We start from the raw sequence: 20,385 nt of genomic DNA, 5'->3' as shown, positions 1-20,385 counted from the left end.
AACGTGGAAGGTGTTATGAATTTGGCTCAACTCTATTGGTAGCTCTAATCGGTAAGCCACCCCACCTACTCTGGCGATCACTCTGAAAGGACCAATGTATCAGGGCCCCAGTTTGCCCCGTTTCCTGAATCGAATCACCCCTTTCCATAGGGATACCTTCAGGAGGATAAAATCTCCAACCTGGAACTCTAACTCAGATCGTCGCTGATCCGCGTAACTCTTTTGGTGACTTTGGGCTATCAGTAACCTCTGTCTGACCTACTGAATCTGCTCGGTTATCTTAAGCACTATTTCAGTGCCACCTATCACTCGCTGACCTACCTCTCCCCAACAAATGGGAGTCCAACACTGCCTCTCATAAAGAAGCTCAAAGGGAGGCATACCAATACTCGAATGATGGTTGTTGTTGTTAGAAAACTCAGCCAAGGGAAAATAAGTGTCCCAACTTCCTCCGAAGTCCATAACAAATTCACATAGCATGTCCTCAAGCATCTGAATCGTCTGCTTACTCTGCCCGTCTGTCTGCAGATGGTATGTGGTACTGAAATGTAACCGGGTACCCAACTCCTTATGAATTTTTTTTCTAGAACCTGGAAGTAAAGCACACGTCTCGATCTGACGCATTCGAGGTCAGCACCCCATGTCGAGCTACCACCTCTCTCACATAAATCTCGGCCAGTCTCTTTGCAGAAGAGCTCTCACTGATAGCGAGGAAGTGAGCATTGTTCGTCAGTCGGTCCACAATCACCCATATCGCATCAACCCCACGCACAGTTCTTGGTAACTTGGTGATAAAGTCCATAGAAATCTGTTCCCACTTCCACTGGGGTATCTCTAAAGGCTCAAAAGGACCATGTGGACGCTGGTGCTCCGCCTTAACCTGACGACATGTCAAACACCTCTCTACAACCCATGCCACGTCCCACTTCATACATGGCCACCAATAGTCTTTCTTCAGGTCCAAATACATCTTAGAGGCCCCTGCGTGGATCGAGAATCTCGATCTACGTGCCTCCTCTAACAATACACAATGAGCTCCACCTGTATAGGGCACCCAAATTCGCTTATGGAAAGTCATAAGCCCACAATTGTTCGTCAAAAACTTGGAAACTTGCCCAATCGCACACTCTCTCTTATGGTTATCCAGTCTCACATCCTCCACTTGAGCCTCTCAGATGGTATCTAAGATTGGAGTTATCACCATCATCCTCATACACACGTCACAAATCGGAGCGCTCTCGGCTCTGCGACTCAAGGCATCGACTAGCATATTAGCCTTGCCTGGGTGATATAAGATTTCATAGTCGTATTCCTTTACTACATCCAACCATCTCCTCTGTCTCATATTTAGGTTGGGCTGATCCATTAAGTACTTCAAGCTCTTATGGTATGTGTATATGGTACACCGGACACCATAAAGATAGTGGTGCCAAATATTGAGGGTGAACACCACTGCCCACAACTCTGTCACACCCCAAAACCACGAACGGTGGAAATGTTCAGGGGTGGAGGACGTCATGTACGGTATCACAACAGTGTAAAGTAATAAATAAGCAACAACATCATCCATTGCATTATAAGTAAATTTTTAATACATGTGTGTTCTTTCATTGTAATAAGACACCAAAAATATATAATCAAAATAAAAGACGAGACTTGTCTGCTCCGTCTTCTCAAAACCTAGCCACCATACCTGTCTACTGATGACCTGAGAATACAAGTTATTCTGAAAGAGAGTATCAGCTTTAAAGCTGGTGAATTCATAAGTATTTAAGTGTCATTGTCTTGCTTTCAAAAGTTGTTATGAATGTCATGTAAAACCTTTAAGTAAGGCAGTTGATATAAGTATGAAAAACCCTAAGAAATCCCTTATTTCCTACTAGTATGAAATATAGTCTTCTACCAAGACCCGAATGTTTTGTTATGACAATGTAGTCTTCTACCAAGACCCGAATGTTTTGTTATGATAATGTAGCCTTCTACCAAGACCCGAATGTTTTGTTATGATAATGTAGCCTTCTACCAAGACCCGGATATTTTGTAAGGAAAATGATAGTTTTTCCTTCTTTTTGACTACTACAAACAGTAATTAGTCTAACTCATCGTTTATGTGAATATATCACAAAATAAAGTAAATAGGAAAAATATAACCATGTAAGTGTTATCCCTGGATACCAGGACTAACACGCCATCGTAGTAAGCGATATGTATAACCTAATGAACCTCCGAAGATGGTCCAATTGTCCTCTGTAGCAGCAGCAGGTTGGAGGAAGGGTTAGTCCCGTAGCCGACTCCTAATATAAGTAGTAACCTAATGATCATCCGAAGATTTTCATCTCATCCTCTGTTGCAACAGCAGGATGGAGGAATGGTTAGTTCCGATATCCATCTATCAATTATAAGTGATAACCTTAGACATCCGTATATGTTCATCACCCAGTGGTGCTAACAACTGGGTTCCGGAATGGTTAGTCCCGTCTAGACATCCCGTCGAACAGGGATAGGCACAAAAATTTACACAGAAGGTACGAATAAATCTTCCTCATAACTCTAGGTACAAGTATCTAGGTAAGTGAATACAAGATAATGTATCTATGTAACAGTGTTCATGTATGGTATTCATGTAAGTGTGTTCATGTATCAGGTAAGTATATGTAAACATATTCATGTATTAGGTAAGCAGATGTATATGTACTCATGTATCAGGTAATGTACTGGTGTAGACTCATGAATGAACTGACTCTTGTGTGATTCCTTGTAATAGGAATAATGTTTGATATCCTCAAATTATCCTTATGATAATTTACTAAAAGGTAATTGGTTGTTCAAGTAGGTTTATACACTCTTACTATTCAAGGGTGTGGGAAACTAAATGAAAGATGTAAACTATAACGTCAATACATATATAAGAATATAAGTGTATATGTATAGTTTAGTTCAGGAATGAAAAATGGTTTTGTAAGACATCTAAGGGTTTTGAACAAATATAAAAGTGACTTGATGTCATTTTAATAAACATTTCAAAAGTAATACATTTGATAACAAAGTATTTTAAAGATAGAAAACCATTTCATGCATCACATTTTGTAGTATGTGAAATCTGTTGAATGAAAACATAGTTAATAAATACATATAGATGATTTAATAACATGTTGTTTTCTACTTGCATTCCCCCCCCCCCCCCCCTTAAAGCATTTAAAATCATTTAAAACATTGATTAGGGGTATGAACTCACCTAAAGATGGTGGTTTGGATGAATTGAACGATGTAGGATTGTTAGGTGTCAAGTGAAGACTTGTTCACACTCAATGATCCTAGTTAACATATAATCACACATATATGTATTCAATTAGACTTTAAACCACAATTGATAAAGTTAAGACATCCTAAGGTATGTAAAACACCTTATATAAGTGCTACAAGCCATAAGGATTGCATCTAAGTGCTAAAGGACCTTGCTATGGTGTTTGGGGTTCAAGGGTAAACTCCCTTGGAGTTTACGGTCTAAAGGCCTTTAAACTAGGTGTTTACGGCAGTAAGCTCTAGAGTTTATAGTCTAAACTCTAGTCTTAAGGTCCAAGTGTTGTTTCGTGGTTTAGCAAGCCTTTTGAAGCCATTCTACTAAGTGGTTTAGCCTTTGGAATGGACTAGGGCCACAAAACACCCTCTTTGAGGAGTTTACAGCCTAAGGGAATTTTCCTTTGGGTTTACTATCGTAAACCCTTACGGAGAAGTGTATTGCCATGTTTTCAAGTCCCTAACACAAGTAGGTAAATGTATGTGCTAGTTTCTAAGCCAAAGGAAGGAAAAATGACCAACTTATACATACTTTAGGGTGTTTACGGTTTTGGGAGATCCCCAAACCATAAACACCTATATTTGTTGGTTTTAGATGTTTTTCAAGGCTTAGACAAATCCAAGGAAGGTTTAATCAATTCAAGGAATGCTTAAACATCAAACTAGGGCTTAGATAAAGACTTGGGCACACTTTGGTGCACTTTATGGTGTTTATGGCCCAAGCATCTCCTTGGACCGTGAACACCTCAAGCCTTGTTTTCTTGAAACATTTTCTTGGTGCTAACTTGTAATACTATCTCAATAAGACTCAAGGAGTGATGTACTTACAATAAGGAAGCTTGAAGTATGCTAAAAGTCTAACAACACTTAGTGTGTGTTCTTGGTGTTTTTGGAAATCTAATAAAAAAACACAAATGTAAATGGATGAATAGATGCACAAACACTAGATTAAGTGTTTAATCAACTTGAAATGGATAGAACACTTACAACTTGGAAGATCTTAAATTGATTCAAGTTTGCTACTTGAGAGTGTTTCTTGAGTTTACTCTTTTGGATAAAATGGGGAGTAAACTCCTTTTGACTAGACTTAAGGAGTAAACGACTCATGGATAAGCATGAGTTTTCGGATCTTGGTATGATTTTTCGACTCAAACTAAATAGTTTAGCTGAGGGTTTCTAAGACACGCGGTGTTTGCGGTTTTTAAATTTCAAAACCCGAGATGACCCTTTCTTACACCCGTTCGTTTAAAGAAAAATATTAAAATAATCAAACTAACTCCAAATTTGTTAAAATAAGTAATAATGACATTAACTTATAATAAGAAGTGATTTACTTCTAGGGTTTGACCGAATGAAAATTTCGGGTTGTCACAAACTCCAAATCATGGGTGGGATACCTCGTCTCATGAGGCCTCAGATGCCTCGATGCATATGCTATCACGTGACCCGTCTACAACAACACTGCAGCCATCCCTGAAATAGACGCATAACAATCGACTACGAAGTCCTCCACTCCCTCCGGAAGGACTAACACCGGAGCTTCACACAATCTCTGGAAAAGAGTCTCGAATCATGCCTACTGCTCAGGTCCCCAAACAAAAGTAATTCCCTTCCCGGTCAATCTGGTGAGAGGAATAACAATCTTGGAGAAATCCTTGATAAATCTCCGATAGTAGTCGGCCAATCCCAGGAAACTTCTGATCTCAAATGGCGATATCGACACCTCCCATCACATACCTGCCTCAATCTTGGCCGGATCGACCAATATCCCATTCTGATTAATGTGATGTTTAAGGAACTGGACCTCTCGTAACCAGAAACCACACTTGGAGAATTTGGCATACAGCCTCTCAGACCACAATACCCCAAGAACCTATCGTAGATGCTCCTCATATTGCTCTTTGGACCTCAAATACACCAACATGTCATCGATGAACATGATCACCGGCCGGTCCAACATAGGCTTGCACACCAGGTTCATGAGATCCATGAACGCTGTTAGTGAGTTGGTCAGCCCGAAAGGCATCACCACAAACTCGTAATGCCCATAACGAGTTCTAAAGGCCATCTTCTGAATATCCTCCTCGCATACTCTCATCTGGTGATATCCAGATCTAAAATCAATATTGGAAAACCAAGATGCCCCCTACAACTGATCGAATAAACCATCGATCCTCGAAAGTGGATAACGGTTCTTGACCATCAGCTTGTTCAACTCCCGGTAATCAATACACATCCAGTATGAACCATCCTTTTTCTTGACAAAAAGGATAGACACTCCCCACGGTGAGCTACTCGGTCTGATAAAACCCTTCCCTAGCAGCTCCTGGAGCTGTGAGGATAACTCCTGCATCTATGGTGGCGCAAAGCGATAACGTGCCTTGGCAATAGGTGCCGCGCCCAGAAATAAATCAATCTGGAACTCCACCCGCCTCTCAGGAGGCACACTCGGAAACTCCTTGGGAAAAACATCAAGAAACTTGCACACTATCAGAACTTCGGCGATAGAACTCGGCCTGTCTGTGGCAACCCGTGTATCAATTACATACGCCAAAAATCCCATACAACCTTGCTGTAGACTCTGCCTCGCCCTAACAGCAGAGCAGAAAGTTGACCCGGATCTAGTACCCTCTCCATAGACTGTAAGCACTCCCCCACTATGGTCTCATATAGTTACCAACTGACACTCGCAGTCGATCACTACTCAAAAGCGGCTCAACCAATCCATGCCCACAATAACACAGACATAACCCATCACTATCGACACCATATCTATAGGGAACTCGACACAAAAAATCTCCAGCACACATCCATGGAATACATCAGTAGCAAAAATTGCATGCTCGTCAGCTATGGAAACCCTCAGAGGTCGACTCAACGCCTTACATCGGATACTGATGTGATGACTAAAATCTAAAGACACGAAGGATCGACTCACACCCGAGTCAAATAACACCAAAGTAAGTACAAAACTCACAATAAATGTACCTAAATACAACACATAATAAACAATAAATCTCAAAATAAATAAATAAGGAAATGTGTACCAGCCACGACATCATGTGTTGTGCAGACCATCTCCATTGTCCGCTGAAAAGCTCTCCCAGGAGCCCTCGGAGCCTCGGCCTTTACCAACCGACTATCAATAACACATAAAGGATCATGAGTGGAACCCTAGGCTGATCCCTGAACAAGATGAGGCCACTCGGCCTTCCAATGGTCGGTCAGGTTGCAGTAAAAGTAGACTGCAAATCCCTTGGGGAAATCCTTTTCCATATGCCCCTCTTTGCCACATTTGTAGCAAATCCCCGCCTTACAAGATCCCTCATGACTCTTATCGCACTTGCCACAAGTGCGGCCCTTCTGGCCTCCTGATCTTGAATCAGCGGGCTTAGCACTCTTTGCTGCCGGCTGCGACTGTGCCAACCTTCGATCTATCCTTTGAGACTCTTCCTCCTCCTTGGCTTGAGTTTCCAGCTCGATCTCCCTCCTCCTGGCATTTTCCTAAAGCTCAGAAAATGTCCGATAAGACGAGTTTTCCATAACTATTGAATCTCCCTACTCAGAATTCTCAAACACCGGGTCATGCGCGCCTGCTCAGTCGAAACATGCTTAGGGAAAAACAACGACCTCTCATGAAACATCCATGTAATGTCAGTCACCGACCATGTCTTCTACTTGAGAGACAGAAACTCCTAGGCCAACCGTTCCCTCTCTATCGGGGGAACATACTTATCTCGGAACATCAATGTAAACATCTACCAAGTCACTACAATATGCTCTGCATGAGTAAAACTGGCTATCACAAGCCTCCACCAGTCCTTCGCTCCCAAGCGAAGCTAGTTCATCGCGAACCAAACCCTCAAATGCTCTAGGCAACAACATGTTTAAAAACATCCCTCAGTATCATAAATCCACTACATAACAACAATCAGATCCTGTGTTCCATCAAACTCAGGTGGCTTCGTGTTGCTGCACTCCCGAAACAGCAACGTCACCTCCCTGTGGCCTAGCAGTAGTAGCCGCCTCAGTAACAGCAACATATCTCTTATCAAATCTCTCAATCAGGGTGGTATTAATAGACCCAAACATCTCAGGAATCGCCTCTCAAATGGCTACCTCCACCTCATCATGAATCATCCTGCGAATCTCATCATCGCTAGTCCCACTGCTCTCGGGATTGTGGTGTGTACCCACCATGATGTTTCTGAAACACAACACAAAAATCATTAGAGACTCGCTTGGGCATACTCACTTGACCACTCATCCCTACTTGTTCCTTAGCATCCTAAGGATTCTTACTTGGTTTGCATACAAATCTGGTGCTTTCAATAGTACGGGCCCAATACTACCTTCCACACCTAACCTGTAGTCACCCCAAGTCTTCCGCCTTGGATTCTAATTCACAAGTACTCTATGTCTCACAAATATCATACTACTCTCTCAGTAGGCTACTCACATGCTCATCTAGGTATCTCTCCTAGATTACCCCTCAACTTAGAACCCAACACATACTCAGGGAAAATAACAGATAATGCTGATAAATAGCATCTCCTAGCCTATTCTCTAGCATGCATTTCTAATATCTCATAAATATCTCATAACACAAATAAGTAAGGGTATTTTGGGAAATCACGGTTTGGGCTCTGGCTGATTTTACACACTGCTGCAACTCGTTTCCTCTTAAAACTCTTTCTTGTTTTAGAAAAATCATTTCTTTTGAAACTTTTTCTCAAATCCTTAGTTTAAGTCTAAACACACCCGGGGGTGCATCTGAATCCCTCAAACCAAGGCTCTGATATCAACTTGTAACACCATAAATTTTCAAACAAAAATTTTCATTTAAAAACCCAATTATGTCATTTCAAAATTTCAAAATTCCACAAACATCAAATTATCAAAACAAATGTCCCAAAACTATTTATAACACAAATCCAAGATGCTCTAAAAACATATCTCCAACTCGGGTGTGTGTACAATCAAGCCGATGCCTTCTCGTGATCCTCAGAGGTACCTGGAACACATAACACATAAGACGGTAAGCATGAATCTTAGTGAGTTCCCCAAAATGCCACACGCATCACATTAGCCACTTGCGGCTAACTCAATACAACCCTCTAGTTAATTTGTCTCAGTGGACACCCTCCAGCCCCACAACTCAGATGGACCCTCTAATCCTAACTCAATAAGCTCATAATAGTAATACTCAACATATATCACAAAGACATAATGCATAATATCACAATACACATGTAAGAACATAAGACATCTCAGTCACATAAAGATACCACTCATGGTAAGTATAGTGAGAAGACTCACCTTGCAAGAAATCGGATAATCTCAAACTCAAATCACTGGTCTAGCCCCTGCCTAACACATATGACAATTATCTCTAACTAATCATGGCTCTCAAGAAGCTAAAATAACCCTTCTATAAACTCATAGAAGGGTAAAAGACCATTTTACCCCGCAATGGCCTTAATACTCCACAAATCGACCAAACTCTAAAAGTCAACCAAAAGTCAACGCCAGCGATTACGCTACGCGTATAAGATCTCTACACTGGGCGTACTCCGATGCCACACATGCATCGGGGATTCTCAACCCTACGTTGCGCATACTGGGATTACGCTCGGTGTATGCCCCAATTTCGCTCTTTCTACTCTTTTGGTCTTAATCAGTTAAGACATTGGATCATATCACAGATATGGACTTCCTAAAGGCTCTTACTCCATAAAGCCAATGACTTTAATCCTTTGCATGGCTGATAAAGTCACAAACACCCAAAACTCTCATTCTCTTATCTCAAAATTCTCATATCTCATGCATGGGTTGATTCAAACGTCCATGTCTTGATTTTTATGACACTATACCCCTGAAGACACTTAAAGGAGCTGCTCATTTTCTCATAAAGCATGCAACTCTGGGACCAAAAACCTAAAATGGTCTAACATGATGCACAAAACAAAAGAGTAGGAAAGCTTTGAGCTTTATGCCTCCAAATGAAGTTCCCAACTCAGATATGCTCAAATCTATAGCCTGGACTCCAACTCCTTATTCTTCAAAGCTTCTTCTTCGCTTCAAGAACACACAAAATCACTTAAATGGTCTCAAATGGTCACACACAAGCTCAAGAACGAGGATTAGGGTTTGAGTGGGTTGCTTTTCTAAGAATGGTGGCCAGGAATGAGGCCATCATATCCTTTATATATGGAAACACCCCAAATTAGGGTTTCTACTCTGGGCCTAGTACGTGAAGCGTACTATGTGGCTTCCACGTCACAAACACGTATATGAGTACGTTGAGCGTACACTCATGTATGCCCCGCGTACTCATTTACCACCTTTTCTCAATAAGGGAGAAACTTGACAATTTACCAAAAGAACAAGGGCTTAAGGTATACCTGGACTGGGGATGTTACAATAAATTTAGTCCTTATAATTATCTGAGTTACCGCTTCTACTCCTTGAATTAGTAACATGGGGTTATGTGGCGTTGTCGTACTGATTTAACCACCGACCGCTTCTATATAATCAAATAAAGAGGTAAATATCCACCGCCTCGACTGCTTTCATCTACCTTTTGTCAATATCCATAAACTTTCGTCGGATGCATCTTCCACTTCGCCATTCAACATCATCTCATCGCTGCTCTCATCTCTCTACCAACCTTTACTTCCATCTTCATTACGAATGGTCGTTCTTTTACCTCCATTAACTCTAATCCCTAAAATAGATTTATATGATGCTTATGATTGTTGTTCATTGGCTTCCCGATTCTTCCTATCTTCTATCTTCTATTGCACCTATATTTCCATAATTTATGTTTTTCGTTTTGATTACAGATGCATGTGCAAGTCTTTGAATCTATATAAGTCGACAAAGTTGTAGTAGTTAACTTAGGAAAACAACGAGGAAACACAAGATTAACGAAACCCTAACATATATTTCTCGTATCTCTTTTTCTCTCCATTACATTACAATCGCTTGTACTCCATGATTCCCTCTTTCGTGTATCCAAACAAACCTCGAGTGATGAATCAAGAAAGAACAAAGTGGACCAATTAAATCTTTTCAACCAAACTTTTTTTATTTGCTCATCCCTTAATTAATGAGTAGGTTAGTATTTGTCTTGGAATTTCATAAAATTAATCTAAATTTTATTCTTTCAGTTCTTAGATTTCAATGAGACTGAACTTTATTGAAACTACCATTGATAGGTACAAGGAACAACCATATGCTATCTTTGTAGGAGTTCTGCATCCCAACTGTTCGATCATCTCACAGATGTTTCTTCGAATTTGTATCGCCGACAATGTTTCGTTGCAATCACTCCTGCCTCCTTCTGTATTCAACTAGGGTTCATAAATTTCATTCAACTATTGATATTGTGTTTGTTATGGGTGAAAAAATTAGGCCTTTCCCGCAAATCTGAATGTTTTTTACACATTTGCGATTTATTGTGATTTCTAACATCTCGTAGTTTTGAACGACTACTTCCCTTCTTCATCGCCGATATTAGACCATCGTATTTTGATTTAAAGGTAATCTTTAATTATTTGTTTTTAGCAACTTTTGTTTGACTTGAATTTTTTGTAAACATTAAATATTTTCAATTAACTACACATTTCCTTGTTAGGGTTCACCAAAGTTGTTGTGTGAGTGTTACTTTAGGTCAATTCTTCATATGTTTTGATTGTGTGTTATAGAAGTTCACCTGACAAAAGGAAAGGGCGAGATAGGAACTTTGTCAAGTTTGATGGAGAAGTTGATCGGGCAAATCAAAGTCTTAAGGATCTTAAGAGATTTATAGTAACTAGATTGGAGAGTGAGGCAACAACAAATGAGCCAACAATGACATATGGTATTCTCTCAAATGAGGATTTTCAGAGAATCAAAGAGCTAAAAGTATGTTTTAATTATACACCACCATATCAATATGTATTATTTTTCTACTTATAATAATTCATTTTATTTAGTTTTATTTTTTATTTTTTTATTTTTTTATTTTTTTGGGAAATAGGCAAAGAAGGAAGCAAATGTTGCACTGGCAAATCATGGGATGTTAAAAAAAAGTCTTCATATCTGAAATCAACAACAACCTTTAAGGTCCCAACTTCTGATCAACTCAGTTTGAAAGGAGTCGATGGATTTTCACTTGAAGTAAGTCTCAGAAATCTGTGTATTTTTAATTTTATCACGAGAGGAATATTTATTAGTTATAAAAGGAGTATATGAATTATGAAATGGACTGATGTGTACATAATTTAATTAATATACTTAAGGTCCAACATAAGAAAAAATATGACAATGGAGGATAGGAAGGCTTTGATCAAAGAAGATGGGGAAAAATACCAATCAAGTGCTGCTACCATGCAGAAAATGTCTGTTTTTTTATTTGTAAATAATTCAAGAACCAAAATATGAAAACAAATTTGCATTTTTTATTTATATACTTATTCATTTTTTTCACATCTATATAAGAACATGTATTCAAAAAAACTATATAGTTTAAAGACGATTAACTTTAGTTTCGGATATTAGAATGCCATATCTTATACTGGTCTTCATCTTTCAACAATCCCACAAGAAAGCAAAAAGTTCCAAATCATAAATCATAGAAAAATAGCAAGATGCAATTGGAGTAAACCAGTAGAGCTAAAATGTAGCATCTACGTTCCCTCTAGGCATTAATAAGATGTGTAATTGTCGCTGGTCCATAATTGTAATCATTTGATGAATAAATAAAAGGAAATTGTTTGAATCTATGTGATTTATGTGTATATATTAGGTGTATATAATATTATGCGAAAACTTAATAAATAAGGTTAAAAAAATCCCAAAGTAAAACGTTAATTAAGATAAATATCTTTGATGAAAGTTTAAGGAGTCGTGATGAAGATTCTAGGGATATAGGGAACAGTAAAATATGACTTAGTATGAAGAAGTTATGATCGTTTGAAGTTTCGCGTTCTACCCAATATGGCAACGTGCGTCAAAAATAGTGAATCAGAGATATGTTGTTTATTAGCATAAACAATCGAAAGAAGATCGTTGTAATCCTAGACCCGAGAGCGTACATATAGAGAACACCCAAATCTGAATTTGTATGAGGGAGTTTTATTTTTTGAAGTTTCATCGTAGTTGTGTTAGTACAAAAATCAAATTTAAGATCAACTGACTGTTTGTCGAAACAATCTAGATAAGAGTTGAAGATCTCATGAATCGGAGCCCAATGATATAAATATAGTTAAAAACAAAGTCCGTATGCAAAATTTATAAATTTTAGATGGTCGTTTACAGTGTAATCTTCGTAGAAAGTTAAATTTAAGATCGGCCGAGAATTAATCGAGGGAGTCTAAATGAATATTGTGATACTCGGAAATACCTATGTGTGGATATAAACAACGTCGAAAACGGAGCTCGTATGGCCATGAATTTTTTAAGTTTCTGCTCCACCTACACAATATGCCACATAGCTCCAGCCCTTGATCGCCACGTGTCCTTCGCTGAGAGGATGAGTGCTGACCATGCTTGGGCGTGATGGATACATCTTGAAAAATGGCTATAAATAGCTCCCAATAGCTCATTCTTTCTCCACACCTCCTATTACTTTATCTCTTCAATTTTATACTCCCTTAACCCAAAAAAATCTTATTATTTAGGGTATTTAGGCGAAGCTCTGAGGTCGTAGAGAACCCGATAATTAAGAGCTATCAAGTTAGAGTGTTGCCAGTGTGATTTCCAGACTTTTGTCTTGATAACCTCTATAAGTTAAATTACACTCAACATTGTCTTAGTGTAATTTATATTTATATTCATAGTCATTATTATGAATCTATAAATAAGATTTATCAATAATTACAAGACATTGTACTGATTGAAATACTTACAGGGATAATGTCTAGGCAAGATTTAGTGAGGTGTTTAAAGTGGTATTTCCAAACAATATACTTTGTATACCAAACGGACTGTACCTTCGATATGATGTAGACATTAGGATTGTTGAGGAACCTAGACTATTAATAGTCACGAGGAATATTAAACTAAGACTTAGTGATAACTGAACCTAGGTCATATCAAAGGAAAAGTCAAGTACTGAAGCGAGGCGTTGCCACACTTTACAGTCATCCACTTTAACAAGTGACTACATAGTTACTTTCAATATAGATAAAAAGTATCTATATGATCAAATGTTATGTGTACCTATTATCTGCATTTAGTTGATATATGTGTTAAATTAATTGTATGATTTTTACTTAACTTAATCATTTTTGTATTTTCTTATATTTTTGTAAAATATATTAGGTAGTGAAGGGGTATGAAAACGAAGAGAAGACAATGAGTGAACTTAACTATTGATGAACCAGTCGTCTAGTAGAGTATAGATGACGACCATAGACTATTATGGACAGTCGAGTAGAAATGTTGGCAAGCTCGCAACCTGTTGGTGTTAATAAAATATATGTTCATTTGATAGACTTTATCCCCCCATGGTTGCCTTATTGACATATATTGCTAAAGGAATCCCCTTAATTAGTATTGTCAACTTGTTGCTGATGATAATCCTTAGGATATGTCCCTTGAGATCAATATTTTAGGATCAGTATGTGAGAATAAGAAGAATGAGGAAGTTGTTAGTGCAGAGTATAATAAGATGTTGTAAGGGCTACTAAGACTTTTTTATGCTTATATATATATATATATATATATATATATATATATATATATATATATATATATATATATATATATATTGACGATGATGTCCAGTAATTTTAAATATAAATAAAATACATATCCACGGATATACATTGATAATAATATTATCATGTTTTGGGAAGAAATTCCGCATTAAGTTTTATACATCGAAATAGATAAAGCATCGATAAAAACTTTTAAATTGGCTGTGAAAATGAGAATATCACATAAAACATAATAACAATATATCTAACAGGCAACCCCCGCAACACGCGACATACTACTATTAAAAGAATATGGACAAACTCTAAATCTAAGGAGTATGACATGACATGATTTGATTTGGATTTACTTGTTAATACAAAGTAAAACAAAATATTTAATAGTTTGATATTAAAAGAGTTTTCTAAATTAAGAAAAAAATGTTATATATATATATATATATATATATATATATATATATATATATATATATATATATAATGTGTGCATAAGAAGTAAGAAGAAAGAGATAACTGAGAAAGAGAGAAGAAAGAAATGGGTTGACGAACCTGCCTATGAGCCTTCATCCAGTCCCGCCAGTTCTTCAGAATCTTGCCCTAGGCGTTACCGCCGACCTAATATGATTATTAATAAATATAATCAACATTTGTATTTAATTAGAGATTTGTTATTTTCTGAAAATAATATTTTACTAATTGTAGGGCTTATTATGTTGCATCTTAGGACTTTTTGTATATATCCGGATTGGACCTATCCATCCGTGATTATCTCTTTAGGGTTAGACTATATATATGAATGCATGTATGCATTATATTTTACACGTCTTATTGTTTTACGATTGAGATTGTAACCCAAAACACCTCTATAGTCGAAGTTCTTAATCGAGCTCTTCTGAGGTGTTGAAGCTTTAATCATACGACATATTCAAGCCATATTCTCTTTCACTTTACGTTCATTCTTGTTTGCGTACTTAGAACTAATCGATCCCAATAGAACTTTGTTCTAACAATTGGTATCAGAGCATGAGTCTGTGTGATCAGTACACTATTCTTCTGTATTCAGAATTCCTTAGGGTTTTCACTTTTATCGCATAAATACCAAGTCGTCTTCTTCGTTTCGAAGGAAACTGTGTTTTAGATAAAACCCTAATCTCGAGTTTAAAAGTCTGATTCTAAAATTTCAACATGTCTCACGACGATTCGCAAACAAATTCCATTAACATCTCGAACAACATTGGATCTACAACGAGGATACCCATACTCTATACTCAAGACTACGAAGTATGGACCGTTCACTTTGAAGACTACGTGATCGGTTCTGAAGATCATGGCTATCTCATCTGGGAAGCCATTACTCTTGGACCGTTTGTTCATTCGGGAACGAACACCACTTTCAAGACTCAGTAGGAGTACAACAAGCTGGTAGCAGATGAGCAAAAGATGCCACAGGATGAGAAAGACAAATTACTATGTAATGTTAAAGCTATGCGAATGATAAGATTTTCCTTACAATCCGACACCTTTCGATTGGTTAGTTCGTATTCGACTGTTAAACAAATCTGGACAGATTGAAAGAACTCTATTCAACTGATGAAGATCTGGAACACTCAACACAAACCTTGTTGCTATCAGAATTTGGAACTTTCAAACAGAAACCAGAGGAAAAACTTGTACAGGCGTTCAATCGGTTCAATCATCTTCACAACAGAATAGTCAAGCATGGAATATAAAGAAAGATAATTGAGCAAAAGGTGACTTTCATGAACGGACTGAGAACCGAATGGATGGCTGTGGTCTCTACTGTAAAAGCGCATGAGCATTTCAAATCTTACTCGCTTGCAAAACTTGTAGGAATCCTTAAGTCCCATGAAAGTGAAGTAACCAAAGAAGCGAAAGTCGTCTCTGGTATGGGATCACTGGCTCTTATCTCAAAAGGAAAGGATGTTGCAGAAAAAGAAGAGGAGTCGGATGTGTCAGAATATGACCTAACAAACGAAGAATATGCTATGATGGTCACAAATCCGAAGAAGTTTTCGTGAAGAAAGTTTCCTGTCAACAAGAACCGAAACTGGCAAGGAAGTTATAGTTCCGAGAAGGCGAAAGATGAAGCAAAGGTCGCCTCTGAAAAGACTGAAGACAAGAGTAAGAGCAAACTTGCAGGAGACTCGGGATACGACTACAAGTACTGCCATGGCAAGAACCACTTTGCCAAGGATTGTGTGTTGAGAAAATTAGTTGAGAAGAGAGATGGGGAAGATGACGAGGCATATTATATGCGAAAGCTGGATGAGATCAAGAATAAAAAGACAAATAGTGTCACAAAAGGTACAAAGAATGCTTTAATTGTGCAAGAAAAGAGTGATGAAGATGAGTTCGGTGGCATGGAAGTGTGGTCAACCGACTCTGAGGATAAATAAGTACGAAAGCCCACCCATGGAAGGGCTTATGTGGCAAAGGAAGCAGGCTCGGATGGGAAGTGCTTGATGGTTACCGCAGGATCATCAACCAAAAGTGCAGAAAAAGAACCGAACCTGAATGAAGACAAATGCTTCGTGGCAAAGCCTGTCAGTAAGCAGCTCAACGACTACGATCGGTTGATCAAAAAGGTACAAACCATCCTTGAATCACTTAAAATTCCATTAACAAATTATGAAGAAGAATTAAATGAATTAAAATTTAAATTCTCTAACTTAAGTGGTAGTCTCATGCAAACTCGCTTAGCGAATTCTAACCTAACTGACCAACTTAGCAAGGTGTCTTCCAAGAGTGACGAGAGAAGGATGTGGATCGAGCTGAAGGAGGTAGAATTAGTGAAATCTAAGGACGAAAGTTTTTTTTTACAAAAAGACAATTTGAAAATTTTGAAACAAAGAAATGTTTTTTGTTTAATTGCTAAGCGTTTATACACTAACATAGCCCAATTGCATTTAAACTGTGAGATAGGTAATAAAATTCATAAGATGATTTTGCCATTTCTAGAATTTAAGGAAGATGAGGTGATCGAAGAATGCGAATCAGTAGTGTCATCAGAAGAGACATCCATGTCATACAAAATCGGTTTAGACAAAATAGAAATCTTCATAGACTCAAAGGAACACAAATGTATGCTAAAAGACATTTTAGATGAAAATGATAAATTAAAAATCAAATCGGACACTATTCATTCGTTTGATCAATCCAATGCAAAACTAACTTCTGAAAATAAAATAGACTTAAACAACGCATCTGAATTTGATGAAATGGGTGAAATATCCGTAGAAGATGTAGTTGATTGCTCTGAGTTTACAAAGAGCGAAACTGAGAATGAGAAACCATTGATCTCAGAAGATTCGGTTGAATTTGCTCATCTAGCAAAGAATAAGGAAAAGAAGTATAAAGAAAAATCTATGGTTTATCAAAAGGTTCAAATGGTGCCAAATCAAGTGTATGCAATTGAAGGAGTTAATCATAGACAAACAGAAGAACTAAGAGTCTTGGTAGAAGCAGATAATGCAGAAGTATGCGAAGTGTTCTTCTGGTCGGCTCCCATAGATAATCAGACGAAACTGTAGGCTTATCTGAGCAGACCTCCTAGAAAGTTAAAGGAAGATATGTGGTTGAACCTTTGAATAAACCCACAGGTTCCGAAAAACCAAGCATGAGTGGAACCAAGGACATTCCCATAGAACAAAGCGAAGAATCGAAAGCTCCGGTCAAAATAACCGAAACTCAAAGAGAGAAGCAGAAGGCAAGCTTCAACGTGCACAAATCGCAGAAGGAATTGGCTGAGCAAAAATGATTAAGAAATCAAAGGTATGCAAAGAACTTAAATGAGCGAAAAAGTTACTGGAATTCATAAAATTCCAACTATGTTCCTCCAAAGAAGATCTCAGAGGGCAAAGGAAAGGAAAAAGTAACAGACGAATTCAACCAAAGTTCTTACAATCGCAAGTCTGAGAACCGAAAATCCACTTTCGGTCCTCGACCCAGTTTCGGTCATCAATCCAGTTTCGGTCATTAATCAAGTTTCGGTCAGCAATCCAGTTTCGGCTTCAAGAAACCTCAAAGCAAAGCATCTTTCAAAGGAAAAGAAACACTGACTGCTGAGACTAGGAGCAACAATAAGCAATCATCAACTAATCCTAGGAGTCAAAGACCATTAAGCAAACTAACCAATGAACTTAAATTCAAACAAGATAAAAAAAAAATTTAAGTATATACAATTAAAAGAAAAGATCAAACCGCATTAGTAAAAAGAACATACTTGGTTGATATTTCTACTGCTATTCCTATCTCTGTGAAAAACTCACAAGGACCCAAGCAACTTTGGGTTCCTAAATCTACTTAATTTCGTAGGTAATGAGTGACGAGCAGTTCGACAAAGAATGGTACATAGACAGTGGCTACTCACGTCACATGATAGGGAGGAAGGAAGAAGTTAGAGAATTTTGGTCGTTGAAAAACGGTGGCTGTGTGAAATATGGAAATAACTCTTTCGGAACAATCAAGGGATATGACATGATAACAAACGGTGACTTCACAATTCGAAAAGTGGCTTATGTAGAAGGATTACAACACAACCTCATCAGTGTGTCACAATTAGTTGTGGGCACAGGTTTAAAAGTATCCTTTGATGATGAAGGTTCAGAGATAATTGAGAAACAATCCAAGAAGGTTCTGCTGAAATCTGAACGTCAGGGAGAGATGTACCCATTAAATCTCAATCCCATACGAAGGAAACCAACAATATGCTTGCTAATAAAGGCAAATACGGATGATAGTTGGTTGTGGCATGGACGACTTTCGCACCTAAGCTTTAAAGACATTAATAAGTTGGTGCTCGGTCATCATATATGTGGACTACTCTTCTCAAATTTGACAAGGATCATTTGTGCGCAGCATGTGAGATGGGGAAACAAAGCCGAAAGAGCCACCCTACACGGATCAACACAAAGATAGCTGAAGCACTGGAACTCTTGCACATCGACTTGTGTGGACCTTCGGCTATTGAAAGCTTCGGTGGAAGTAAGTATATTCTTGTAATTGTAGATGACTTTTCTCACTTCACCTAGGTTTTCTTTCTTAAACAGAAATCATATGCTACTCCCAAGCTGAAAACATTCATCAAGAAAATAGAAGTGCAGCTGAGGAAAACAATGAGGAATATAAGAAACGACAATGGTCTGGAATTCAAGAATAATGACTTCGATGGAATTATGGATGATAAGGGAATAACTCATAACTTCTCGGCTCCTTATACACCACAATAGAATGGCATTGTTGAAAGAAGAAACCGTTCTCTGTGTGAAGCAGCCAGAACTATGCTAAGTTTTGCTTCACTTCCATTATACTTCTGGGCTGATGCTACGGAAACTGCGTGCTACACTCAAAATCGGTCTCTACTGAACAAAAGATTCTCATTAATTCCGTATAAGATTCTGAACAACAGAAAACCGAATGTCAAATTCTTTCACATTTTTGGTTCAAGGTGTTTCATTTTCAACTTGAAACAAAACTGAAACAAGTTTGATGTTAAAGCTGCTAAAGGAATCTTTCTGGGATACTCACTAACATCGAAACCATACAGAGTATTGAACAAACGTTCAAAACGAATTGAATAAACTTACTATGTCACCTTCGACGACAGCTATATGAAGTGTTGGGTACTTGATGTTGCGTCTTGGGCTCGCTTCCTAGCTCATCTTGTATACGGCATGGGCCTGTCCATCCGTATCTTGTTTTACTAGGGTTTGTGTATTAATAGATGCTTGCATGCATCTTTTTGATAACTGATAGAGGGTTGATTTTTACGTGTAATTAAGAAGATCTCTTTTGTAACCCTACAATCCTCTACAGCAGAAGTTCTTTATCGAGCTCTGCTGAGGATTGAACGTTCTAATCATTCGACTCATTCAAATCCATTCTTGAGTATTGTTTCATTGTTTTACTTTCATTATTTACCTGTTGCAAAGATCTAATCGATCAAAGAGTTTTTATATCTCATCAATTGGTATCAGAGCAGGAGGCTGTGTAATTCATACACATCTCTTCTGTGAAAGAAGCTATTAGGGTTTATTCCGCATCAACTAATATTTATTGAGCCATCACTCCATAATTGACGTATCTCATTACTTATTCGTTTTGCCCTAATATTACATATTACAAGTCTGATCTTTCAAACAGGTTAAACGATCAAGCATGGACGATTCTCAATCAAACCCTATCAACATCTCAAATAGTATTGGGTCAACAACAAAGATTCCTATCCTTTACACCCATGATTATGAAGTCTGGGCACATCACTTTGAAGATTATGTTATAGGATCTGAGGATAATGGATACCTCATCTAGGAAGCAATCATATCTGGACCTTTCGCTCATTCTGCAACTTCAAGGATCATTAAAA

The sequence above is a fragment of the Lactuca saligna genome, chromosome 7 (assembly GCF_052625555.1).
Source record: "Lactuca saligna cultivar CGN05327 chromosome 7, ASM5262555v1, whole genome shotgun sequence".
NCBI classification, from domain to species: Eukaryota; Viridiplantae; Streptophyta; class Magnoliopsida; order Asterales; family Asteraceae; genus Lactuca; species Lactuca saligna.
The sequence above is the reverse complement of the archived record's forward strand: the minus strand, read 5'-3'. Positions refer to the sequence as shown.